Source organism: Dendropsophus ebraccatus, chromosome 13, assembly GCF_027789765.1.
Source record: "Dendropsophus ebraccatus isolate aDenEbr1 chromosome 13, aDenEbr1.pat, whole genome shotgun sequence".
Classification (NCBI taxonomy): domain Eukaryota; kingdom Metazoa; phylum Chordata; class Amphibia; order Anura; family Hylidae; genus Dendropsophus; species Dendropsophus ebraccatus.
The window spans coordinates 82,539,775-82,551,953 of record NC_091466.1 but is presented as its reverse complement, the minus strand read 5'-3'; positions in this window follow the sequence as shown (position 1 = coordinate 82,551,953).

The following is a 12,179-nucleotide window of genomic DNA, read 5'->3' as shown; positions in this document are numbered from 1 at the left end:
CCTCTTTCCTCACTGACCTATAGACGCAGCTTTCCCCTCTGCTGTTGGTTTCCTTTCTGACCTGTAGCCACTTTTCTCTCTGGCCTGTTACTGCCGGTTTCCTTTCTGCCGTCGCTTTCCTCTCTGCCGCTGGTTTCCTCTTTGACCTTTAGCCACCAGTTTCCCCTCTGGCCTGTAGCTGCAGGATTCCCCTCTGGCCTGTAGCCGCAGATTTCCCCTCTGGCCTGTAGCCGCAGGTTTCCTCTCTGGCCTGTAGCCGCAGATTTTCCCTCTGGCCTGTAGCCGCAGGATTCCCCTCTGGCCTGTAGCTGCAGATTTCCCCTCTGGCCTGTAGCCGCAGGTTTCCCCTCTGGCCTGTAGCAGCCGGTTTCCCCTCTGGCCTGTAGCCGCAGGTTTCCCCTCTGGCCTGTAGCCGCAGGTTTCCCCTCTGGCCTGTAGCCGCAGGTTTCCCCTCTGGCCTGTAGCCGCAGGTTTCCCCTCTGGCCTGTAGCTGCAGATTTCCCCTCTGACCTGTAGCCGCCGCTTTCCTCTCTAGCCTGTAGCTGCTGGATTCCCCTCTGGCCTGTAGCCGCCGCATTGATCTGTGGCCTGAAGCCAGCGATTTCCTTTCTGCCACCGGTTTCCCCTCTGGCCTGTAGCTGCAGATTTCCCCTCTGGCCTGTAGCAGCCGGTTTCCCCTCTGGCCTGTAGCTGCAGGATTCCCCTCTGGCCTGTAGCTGCAGGTTTCCCCTCTGGCCTGTAGCCGCAGGTTTCCCCTCTGGCCTGTAGCCGCAGGTTTCCCCTCTGGCCTGTAGCCGCAGGTTTACTCTCTGGCCTGTAGCTGCAGGTTTCCCCTCTGGCCTGTAGCCGCAGGTTTCCCCTCTGGCCTGTAGCCGCAGGTTTCCCCTCTGGCCTGTAGCTGCAGATTTCCCCTCTGACCTGTAGCCGCCGCTTTCCTCTCTAGCCTGTAGCTGCTGGATTCCCCTCTGGCCTGTAGCCGCCGCATTGATCTGTGGCCTGAAGCCAGCGATTTCCTTTCTGCCACCGGTTTCCTCTCTGGCCTGTAGCTGCCGCTTTCCTCTCTGGCCTATAGCCATCGCTCTCCTCTAGCCTGTAGCGACTGCTTTCCTTTCTGCTGCTGGTTTTCTCTCTGACCTGTAGCCGCCGGTTTCCTCTCTGTAGCCGCTGCTCTCCTCTATGGCTTGTAGCCGGCGATTCCTCTTTAGCCTGTAGCCACCGCTTTCCTTTCTGCTGCCAGTTTCCTCTCTGACCTCTAGCTGTCGGTTCTCTCTTTGACCTGTAGCTGCCGGTTCTCTCTCTGACCTGTAGCTGCCGGTTCTCTCTCTGACCTGTAGCCGTCGCTTTCCTCTCTAAACTGGTAGCAGCCGATTTCCTCCCTGACCTGTAGTTGCCGATATCCTATCTGCCCGCTAGCCGCCGGTTTCTACTTTATGCAAAAACTAGAGTCCGTGGAGTCTCAGTTGCGAGTCTCAAAACACGGGATAGCCAGATATCTCTAGCCTGTTGCCACGGGGTGCCTCCATGATGGGGAGAGCACCACACCACCCTGAATTTTACTCCACACTGACGAGGGGCAAATACCCCGAAATGGCTGTCTGTGGATGGAGGCCTGCCTTGGCAAGCCCTTGTCATGATTGCAATACTCGTACCTTGAGTTAGACATTGACAAAAAGGGGCCACCCTGTTGTTTCCCTATTTATGTTCCAATACTCGCAACCGAGTGGGACTTAAGGAGTTATTTATCAGGGTGGTGTGGTGCTCTCCCCATCATGGAGGCACCCCGTGGCAAAAGGCTAGAGATATCTGGCTATCCCGTGTTTTGAGACGCGCAATAGAGACTCCACGGACTCTTGTTTTGCATATTTAAATTTTTGGGGACATCAGTGGAGACTCTTGATTGAGGACTTCATTGGAGTTTTTTCACTGTTCTCCTTGAGTTCAGTGATTACTGTGTTTTGTTGGTCGATTTGTTATTGCCCCAACTAGCCAGAATCCTACTCCACACTGACGAGGGGCAAATACCCCGAAACGGCTGTCTGTGGATGGAGGCCTGCCTTGGCAAGCCCTTGTCATGATCGCAATACTTGCATCTTGAGTTAGACATTGACAAAAAGGGGCCATCCTGGTGTTTCCCCATTTATGTTCCAATACTCGCAACCGAGTGGCACTTAAGGGGCTATGTACCAGGGTGGTGTGGTGCTCTCCCTATCATGGAGGCACCCGGTGGCAACAGGCTAGATATCTGGCTATCCCGTGTTTTGAGACTCGCAACTGAGGCTCCACGGACGCTTGTTTTGTATATTCAAATTTAGCCACCCGCCGCTTTCCTCTTTGACCTGTCGTTTTCCCCTCTGACCTTTAGCCACCGGTTTCCCCTCTGACCTGCAGCCTCTGCTTTCGTCTTAGACCTGTAGCCGCCACCTTCCTCTCTGGCCTGTAGCAGCCGCTACAGGTCCCCATCTGACCTGCTTAGTGTCATGTGATGTAGCAGAGTGGACCCAGAGTAATGATGCAGCCCCTTTACCATGTCAATTCTTTAAGCAGAGGCGTGCAAGCCCTCCCATAGAGACGCCGTCTGATAATGAAGCAGGCGGAATTCTGCTCCATTTGCTCAATGTGAACATACCCTAAGAGTTTAAAAGAAAAAGGCTGTTGCCCCCGAGCAGCCAATCATCATGAGAGACCTGCTCACAAGAGCTTACACACTAAAAGGACTGGGGGGGGGGGGGGGGGGGGGAGACACAAGAGCTTACACACTAAAAGGACTGGGGGGGGGGGGAGACACAAGAGCTTACACACTAGGAGGACTGGGGGGGACACAAGAGCTTACACACTAGGAGGACTGGGGATGACACAAGAGCTTACACACTAGGAGGACTGGGGATGACACAAGAGCTTACACACTAGGAGGACTGAGGGGACACAAGAGCTTACACACTAGGAGGACTGAGGGGACACAAGAGCTTACACACTAGGAGGACTGGGGATGACACAAGAGCTTACACACTAGGAGGACTGGGGATGACACAAGAGCTTACACACTAGGAGGACTGAGGGGACACAAGAGCTTACACACTAGGAGGACTGGGGGGGGGACACAAGAGCTTACACACTAGGAGGACGGGGGGGGGGCACAAGAGCTTACACACTAGGAGGCCTGGGGGGGGGACACAAGAGCTTACACACTAGGAGGCCTGGGGGGACACAAGAGCTTACACACTAAAAGGACTGGGGGGGGAGACACAAGAGCTTACACACTAGGAGGACTGGGGGGGACACACAAGAGCTTACACACTAGGAGGACTGGGGGGGGGAGACACAAGAGCTTACACACTAGGAGGACTGGGGGGGGGAGACACAAGAGCTTACACACTAGGAGGACTGGGGGGGACACAAGAGCTTACACACTAGGAGGACTGGGGGGGACACAAGAGCTTACACACTAGGAGGACTGGGGGGGACACAAGAGCTTACACACTAGGAGGACTGGGGGGGACACAAGAGCTTACACACTAGGAGGACTGAGGGGACACAAGAGCTTACACACTAGGAGGACTGGGGGGGGGACACAAGAGCTTACACACTAGGAGGACGGGGGGGGCACAAGAGCTTACACACTAGGAGGCCTGGGGGGACACAAGAGCTTACACACTAAAAGGACTGGGGGGGGGGGGGGACACAAGAGCTTACACACTAGGAGGACTGGGGGTGACACAAGAGCTTACACACTAGGAGGACTGGGGGTGACACAAGAGCTTACACACTAGGAGGACTGGGGGGGGACACAAGAGCTTACACACTAGGAGGCCTGGGGGGACACAAGAGCTTACACACTAAAAGGACTGGGGGGGGGGGGAGACACAAGAGCTTACACACTAGGAGGACTGGGGGGGGGACACAAGAGCTTACACACTAGGAGGACTGGGGGTGACACAAGAGCCTACACACCAGGAGGACTGGGGGGGACACAAGAGCTTACACACCAGGAGGACTGGGGAGGACACAAGAGCTTACACACTAGGAGGCCTGGGGGACACACAAGAGCTTACACACTAGGAGGACTGGGGGGACAAGGGCTTACACACTAGGAGGACTGGGGGGGGGGGCACAAGAGCTTACACACTAGGAGGCCTGGGGGGGCACAAGAGCTTACACACTAGGAGGCCTGGGGGGGGGCACAAGAGCTTACACACTAAGAGGCCTGGGGGGACACAAGAGCTTACACACTAGGAGGACTGGGGGGGGGGCACACAAGAGCTTACACACTAGGAGGACTGGGGGGACACAAGCTTCCACACTAGGGGGACTGGGGGAGACAAGAGCTTCCACACTAGGAGGTCTGGGGGGACACAAGCTTCCACACTAGGGGGACTGGGGGAGACAAGAGCTTCCACACTAGGGGGACTGGGGGGGGGACACAAGCTTCCACACTAGGAGGACTGGTGGAGACAAGAGCTTACACACTAGGAGGACTGGTGGAGACAAGAGCTTACACACTAGGTGGTCTGGGGGGGGGGGGGGGGGGACACAAGCTTACACACAACAAGGACTGGGGGGGGGGGGAACGACACAAGAGCTTACACACTAGGAGGACTGGGGGACATAAGAGCTTATACACTTGGAGAACTGAGGGAGACAGACAAGAGCTTACACACTAGGAGGACTGGGGATGACACAAGAGCTTACACACTAGGAGGACTGAGGGGACACAAGAGCTTACACACTAGGAGGACTGGGGGGGGGGGGGGACACAAGAGCTTACACACTAGGAGGACGGGGGGGGGGCACAAGAGCTTACACACTAGGAGGACTGGGGGGGGGGGGGGACACAAGAGCTTACACACTAGGAGGCCTGGAGGACACACAAGAGCTTACACACTAGGAAGCCTGGGGGGGGGGGGGGGGGGGGGGGACACAAGAGCTTACACACTAGGAGGCCTGGAGGACACACAAGAGCTTACACACTAGGAAGCCTGGGGGGGGGGGGGGGGACACAAGAGCTTACACACTAGGAGGACTGGGACACACACAAGAGTTTACACACTAGGAGGTCTGGGAGGACACAAGGGCTTACACACTAGGACTGGGGGGAAACAAGAGCTTACACACTAGTAGGACTGGGGGGACACAAGAGCTTACACACTAACAGGACTGGGGGGACAAGAGCTTACACACTAGGAGGTCTGGGGGGGCACAAGGGCTTACACACTAGGAGGACTGGGGGACACACAAGAGCTTACACACTAGGAGGACTGGGGGACACAACAGCTTACACACTAGGAGGTCTGGGGGGGCACAAGGGCTTACACACTAGGAGGACTGAGGGGACACAAGAGCTTACACACTAGGAGAACTAAGGGGGACACAAGAGCTTACACACTAGGAGGACTGGGGGGGGGACACAAGAGCTTACACACTAGGAGGCCTGGAGGACACACAAGAGCTTACACACTAGAAAGCCTGGGGGGGGGGGGGGACACAAGAGCTTACACACTAGGAGGCCTGGGACACACACAAGAGTTTACACACTAGGAGGTCTGGGAGGACACAAGGGCTTACACACTAGGACTGGGGGGACACAAGAGCTTACACACTAACAGGACTGGGGGGACAAGAGCTTACACACTAGGAGGTCTGGGGGGGCACAAGGGCTTACACAATAGGAGGACTGAGGGGACACAAGAGCTTACACACTAGGAGGACAGGGGGGGGCACAAGAGCTTACACACTAGGAGGACGGGGGATGGGGGCACAAGAGCTTACACACTAGGAGAACTAAGGGGGACACAAGAGCTTACACACTAGGAGGACAGGGGGGGGGACACAAGAGCTTACACACTAGGAGGACGGGGGGGGGCACAAGAGCTTACACACTAGGAGGACTGGGGGGCACACAAGAGCTTACACACTAGGAGGACTGGGGGGACACAAGAGCTTACACACTAGGAGGCCTGGGGGGGACACATGAGCTTACACACTAGGAGGACTGGGGGGGACACAAGAGCTTACACACTAGGAGGCCTGGGGGGGAAACAAGAGCTTACACACTAGGAGGCCTGGGGGGGACACAAGAGCTTACACACTAGGAGGCCTGGGGGGACACACAAGGGCTTACACACTAGGAGGACTGGGGGGGACACAAGAGCTTACACACTAGGAGGACTGAGGGGACACAAGAGCTTACACACTAGGAGGCCTGGGGGGGACACAAGAGCTTACACACTAGGAGGCCTGGGGGGACACACAAGGGCTTACACACTAGGAGGACTGGGGGGGACACAAGAGCTTACACACTAGGAGGACTGAGGGGACACAAGAGCTTACACACTAGGAGGCCTGGGGGACACTCAAGAGCTTACACACTAGGAGGTCTGGGGGGACACATGAGCTTACACACTAGTAGGACTGGGGGACACACAAGGGCTTACACACTAGGAGGACTGGGGGGGGGGACACTAGAGCTTACACACTAGGAGGTCTGGGGGGACACAAGGGCTTACACACTAGGAGGACTGGGGGGGGACACTAGAGCTTACACACTAGGAGAACTAAGGGGGACACAAGAGCTTACACACTAGGAGGACTGGGGGGGGGACACAAGAGCTTACACAGTAGGAGGACTGGGGGGGACACAAGAGCTTACACACTAGGAGGCCTGGGGGGACACAAGAGCTTACACACTAGGAGGACTGGACGTGAGGCGTAGGGACCCGTGGGAACCAGGAGACTGACACATGGTACAAGGGGCAATATGGTTTGATCATATTATATACCAACATCCTGGCATTGGTTTTTAAAAATAGCCTAGCGGCATTAGTATCAGCCATAGATGGGATGTGCAGCCGCTCCTTTCTCTCCATGTCGTATTTTATAGTTCTCCCTTTTCTGAGCAGCTAGCACTCCCCTTCATAAGACCCACATGACCCAAATTAGCAGAAGGCTCACAGGTCAGTACCTTATGTCTTTTCCATTCTATCTGCAGCAGTAATGGTGAGTGCAATACCATATCCATACTTGTGTTGTTTGGGGGCAGCCTTCTCTGCTGGGGGTGCCGGTTGGGTTTTGGTGGGGCATTTTGGGTTTGGTCCTGTGACCTTGGGGTTGCAGGGCCATTCCATGGCCTCCCTTCCCTGCATGTGCACGCTTTGGGGGGTTGGCGGTCGCTGACTGACACGGTGTGGAGTTAGTGTAGAGACCCGTGTGAACCAGGGGACCTGCACGTGGTACACGGGGTCATATGGTTTGATCTAATTATATGCCAACATCCTGGCGTTGGTTTTTAAAATTAGACGAGCGGCATTACTATCAGCCATAGGTGTGATGTGCAGCAGCTCCTTTCTCTCCATGTCGCATTTTTTTTTATTTCCTGTACATTACTATAGCAGCAGTCATCTTACCTGAGCTGGTTTTAACAGCATTAAGTGACATGCTTTACGGCGAGCCGTGTATGATACAATAAACATCTCAAGCCCTTATTCCTTGTATGGGGCACATCTATACATTGGGGCAGGGCCTGTAGGGGGCGCTGTCATCCGGCAGTCATCTCCATTGTATATTTCCCATCCTCACATATCGTTGTATACTTCCCTCCCTCACATATCGTTGTATACTTCCCTCCCTCACATATCGTTGTATATTTCCCGTCCTCACATATCGTTGTATATTTCCCGTCCTCACATCTCGTTGTATATTTCCCGTCCTCACATATCGTTGTATATTTCCCGTCCTCACATATCGTTGTATAATTCCCGTCCTCACATCTCGTTGTATACTTCCCTCCCTCACATATCGTTGTATACTTCCCTCCCTCACATATCGTTGTATACTTCCCTCCCTCACATATCGTTGTATACTTCCCTCCCTCACATATCGTTGTATACTTCCCTCCCTCACATATCGTTGTATACTTCCCTCCCTCACATATCGTTGTATATTTCCCTCCCTCACATATCGTTGTATATTTCCCATCCTCACATATCGTTGTACATTTCCCGTCCTCACATCTCGTTGTATATTTCCCGTTCTCACATATCGTTGTATATTTCCCTCCCTCACATATCGTTGTATATTTCCCTCCCTCACATATCGTTGTATATTTCCCGTCCTCACATATCGTTGTATATTTCTCGTCCTCACATATCGTTGTATATTTCCCGTCCTCACATCTCGTTGTATATTTCCCGTCCTCACATATCGTTGTATATTTCCCTCCCTCACATATTGTTGTATACCTTCCAACCTCACATATCGTTGTATATTTCTCGTCCTCACATATCGTTGTATATTTCCCTCCCTCACATATCGTTGTATATTTCCCTCCCTCACATATCGTTGTATATTTCCCGTCCTCACATATCGTTGTATATTTCTCGTCCTCACATATCGTTGTATATTTCCCGTCCTCACATCTCGTTGTATATTTCCCGTCCTCACATATCGTTGTATATTTCCCTCCCTCACATATTGTTGTATACCTTCCAACCTCACATATCGTTGTATATTTCCCACCCTCACATATCGTTGTATATTTCCCGTCCTCACATATTGTTGTATACCTTCCAACCTCACATATCGTTGTATATTTCCCACCCTCACATATCGTTGTATATTTCCCGTCCTCACATATTGTTGTATACCTTCCAACCTCACATATCGTTGTATATTTCCCACCCTCACATATCGTTGTATATTTCCAGTCCTCACATATTATTGTATACCTTCCAACCTCACATATCGTTGTATATTTCCCTCCCTCACATATCTTTGTATATTTCCCGTCCTCACATATCGTTGTATATTTCCCGTCCTCACATATCGTTGTATATTTCCCTCCCTCACATATTGTTGTATACTTCCCGTCCTCACATATCGTTCTATATTTCCCAACCTCACATATCGTTCTATATTTCCCGTCCTCACATATCGTTCTATATTTCCCGTCCTCACATATCGTTGTATATTTCCCTCCCTCACATATTGTTGTATACTTCCCGTCCTCACATATCGTTGTATATTTCCCGTCCTCACATATCGTTGTATATTTCCCACCCTCACATATCGTTGTATATTTCCCGTCCTCACATATTGTTGTATACCTTCCAACCTCACATATCGTTGTATATTTCCCGTCCTCACATATTGTTGTATATTTCCCTCCCTCACATATTGTTGTATACTTCCCGTCCTCACATATCGTTCTATATTTCCCAACCTCACATATCGTTCTATATTTCCCACCCTCACATATCGTTGTATATTTCCCGTCCTCACATATCGTTGTATACCTTCCAACCTCACATATCGTTGTATACCTTCCACCCTCACATATCGTTGTATATTTCCCGTCCTCACATATTGTTGTATACCTTCCAACCTCACATATCGTTGTATATTTCCCGTCCTCACATATCGTTGTATACCTTCCAACCTCACATATCGTTGTATACCTTCCACCCTCACATATCGTTGTATATTTCCCGTCCTCACATATTGTTGTATACCTTCCAACCTCACATATCGTTGTATATTTCCCGTCCTCACATATTGTTGTATACCTTCCAACCTCACATATCGTTGTATACCTTCCACCCTCACATATCGTTGTATATTTCCCGTCCTCCTATATTGTTGTATACCTTCCAACCTCACATATCGTTGTATACCTTCCACCCTCACATATCGTTGTATATTTCCCGTCCTCACATATTGTTGTATACCTTCCAACCTCACATATCGTTGTATATTTCCCACCCTCACATATCGTTGTATATTTCCCGTCCTCACATATTGTTGTATACCTTCCAACCTCACATATCGTTGTATATTTCCCACCCTCACATATCGTTGTATATTTCCCGTCCTCACATATTGTTGTATACCTTCCAACCTCACATATCGTTGTATATTTCCCTCCCTCACATATCGTTGTATATTTCCCGTCCTCACATATCGTTGTATATTTCCCGTCCTCACATCTCGTTGTATATTTCCCGTCCTCACATCTCGTTGTATATTTCCCGTCCTCACATCTCGTTGTATAATTCCCGTCCTCACATATCGTTGTATATTTCCCGTCCTCACATCTCGTTGTATATTTCCCGTCCTCACATCTCGTTGTATACTTCCCTCCCTCACATATCGTTGTATACTTCCCTCCCTCACATATCGTTGTATACTTCCCTCCCTCACATATCGTTGTATACTTCCCTCCCTCACATATCGTTGTATACTTCCCTCCCTCACATATCGTTGTATACTTCCCTCCCTCACATATCGTTGTATACTTCCCTCCCTCACATATCGTTGTATATTTCCCTCCCTCACATATCGTTGTATATTTCCCACCGTCACATATCGTTGTACATTTCCCGTCCTCACATATCGTTGTATATTTCCCGTCCTCACATATCGTTGTATATTTCTCGTCCTCACATATCGTTGTATATTTCCCGTCCTCACATCTCGTTGTATATTTCCCACCCTCACATATCGTTGTATATTTCCCTCCCTCACATATTGTTGTATACCTTCCAACCTCACATATCGTTGTATATTTCCCACCCTCACATATCGTTGTATATTTCCCGTCCTCACATATTGTTGTATACCTTCCAACCTCACATATCGTTGTATATTTCCCACCCTCACATATCGTTGTATATTTCCCGTCCTCACATATCGTTGTATATTTCCCGTCCTCACATATCGTTGTATATTTCCCGTCCTCACATATCGTTGTATATTTCCCTCCCTCACATATTGTTGTATACTTCCCGTCCTCACATATCGTTCTATATTTCCCAACCTCACATATCGTTCTATATTTCCCGTCCTCACATATCGTTGTATATTTCCCGTCCTCACATATCGTTGTATATTTCCCTCCCTCACATATTGTTGTATATTTCCCGTCCTCACATATCGTTGTATATTTCCCGTCCTCACATATCGTTGTATATTTCCCACCCTCACATATCGTTGTATATTTCCCGTCCTCACATATTGTTGTATACCTTCCAACCTCACATATCGTTGTATACTTCCCGTCCTCACATATCGTTCTATATTTCCCAACCTCACATATCGTTCTATATTTCCCACCCTCACATATCGTTGTATATTTCCCGTCCTCACATATTGTTGTATACCTTCCAACCTCACATATCGTTGTATATTTCCCGTCCTCACATATTGTTGTATACCTTCCAACCTCACATATCGTTGTATACCTTCCACCCTCACATATCGTTGTATATTTCCCGTCCTCACATATTGTTGTATACCTCCCAACCTCACATATCGTTGTATATTTCCCGTCCTCACATATTGTTGTATACCTTCCAACCTCACATATCGTTGTATACCTTCCACCCTCACATATCGTTGTATATTTCCCGTCCTCCTATATTGTTGTATACCTTCCAACCTCACATATCGTTGTATATTTCCCGTCCTCACATATTGTTGTATACCTTCCAACCTCACATATCGTTGTATATTTCCCACCCTCACATATCGTTGTATATTTCCCGTCCTCACATATTGTTGTATACCTTCCAACCTCACATATCGTTGCATATTTCCCTCCCTCACATATCTTTGTATATTTCCCGTCCTCACATATCGTTGTATATTTCCCTCCCTCACATATTGTTGTATACTTCCCAACCTCACATATCGTTGTATATTTCCCGTCCTCACATATCGTTGTATATTTCCCGTCCTCACATATCGTTGTATATTTCCCTCCCTCACATATTGTTGTATACCTTCCAACCTCACATATCGTTGTATATTTCCCACCCTCACATATCGTTGTATATTTCCCGTCCTCACATATTGTTGTATACCTTCCAACCTCACATATCGTTGTACATTTCCCACCCTCACATATCGTTGTATATTTCCCGTCCTCACATATTGTTGTATACCTTCCAACCTCACATATCGTTGTATATTTCCCACCCTCACATATAGTTGTATATTTCCCGTCCTCACATATTATTGTATACCTTCCAACCTCACATATCGTTGTATATTTCCCTCCCTCACATATCTTTGTATATTTCCCGTCCTCACATATCGTTGTATATTTCCCGTCCTCACATATCGTTGTATATTTCCCGTCCTCACATATCGTTGTATATTTCCCTCCCTCACATATTGTTGTATACTTCCCG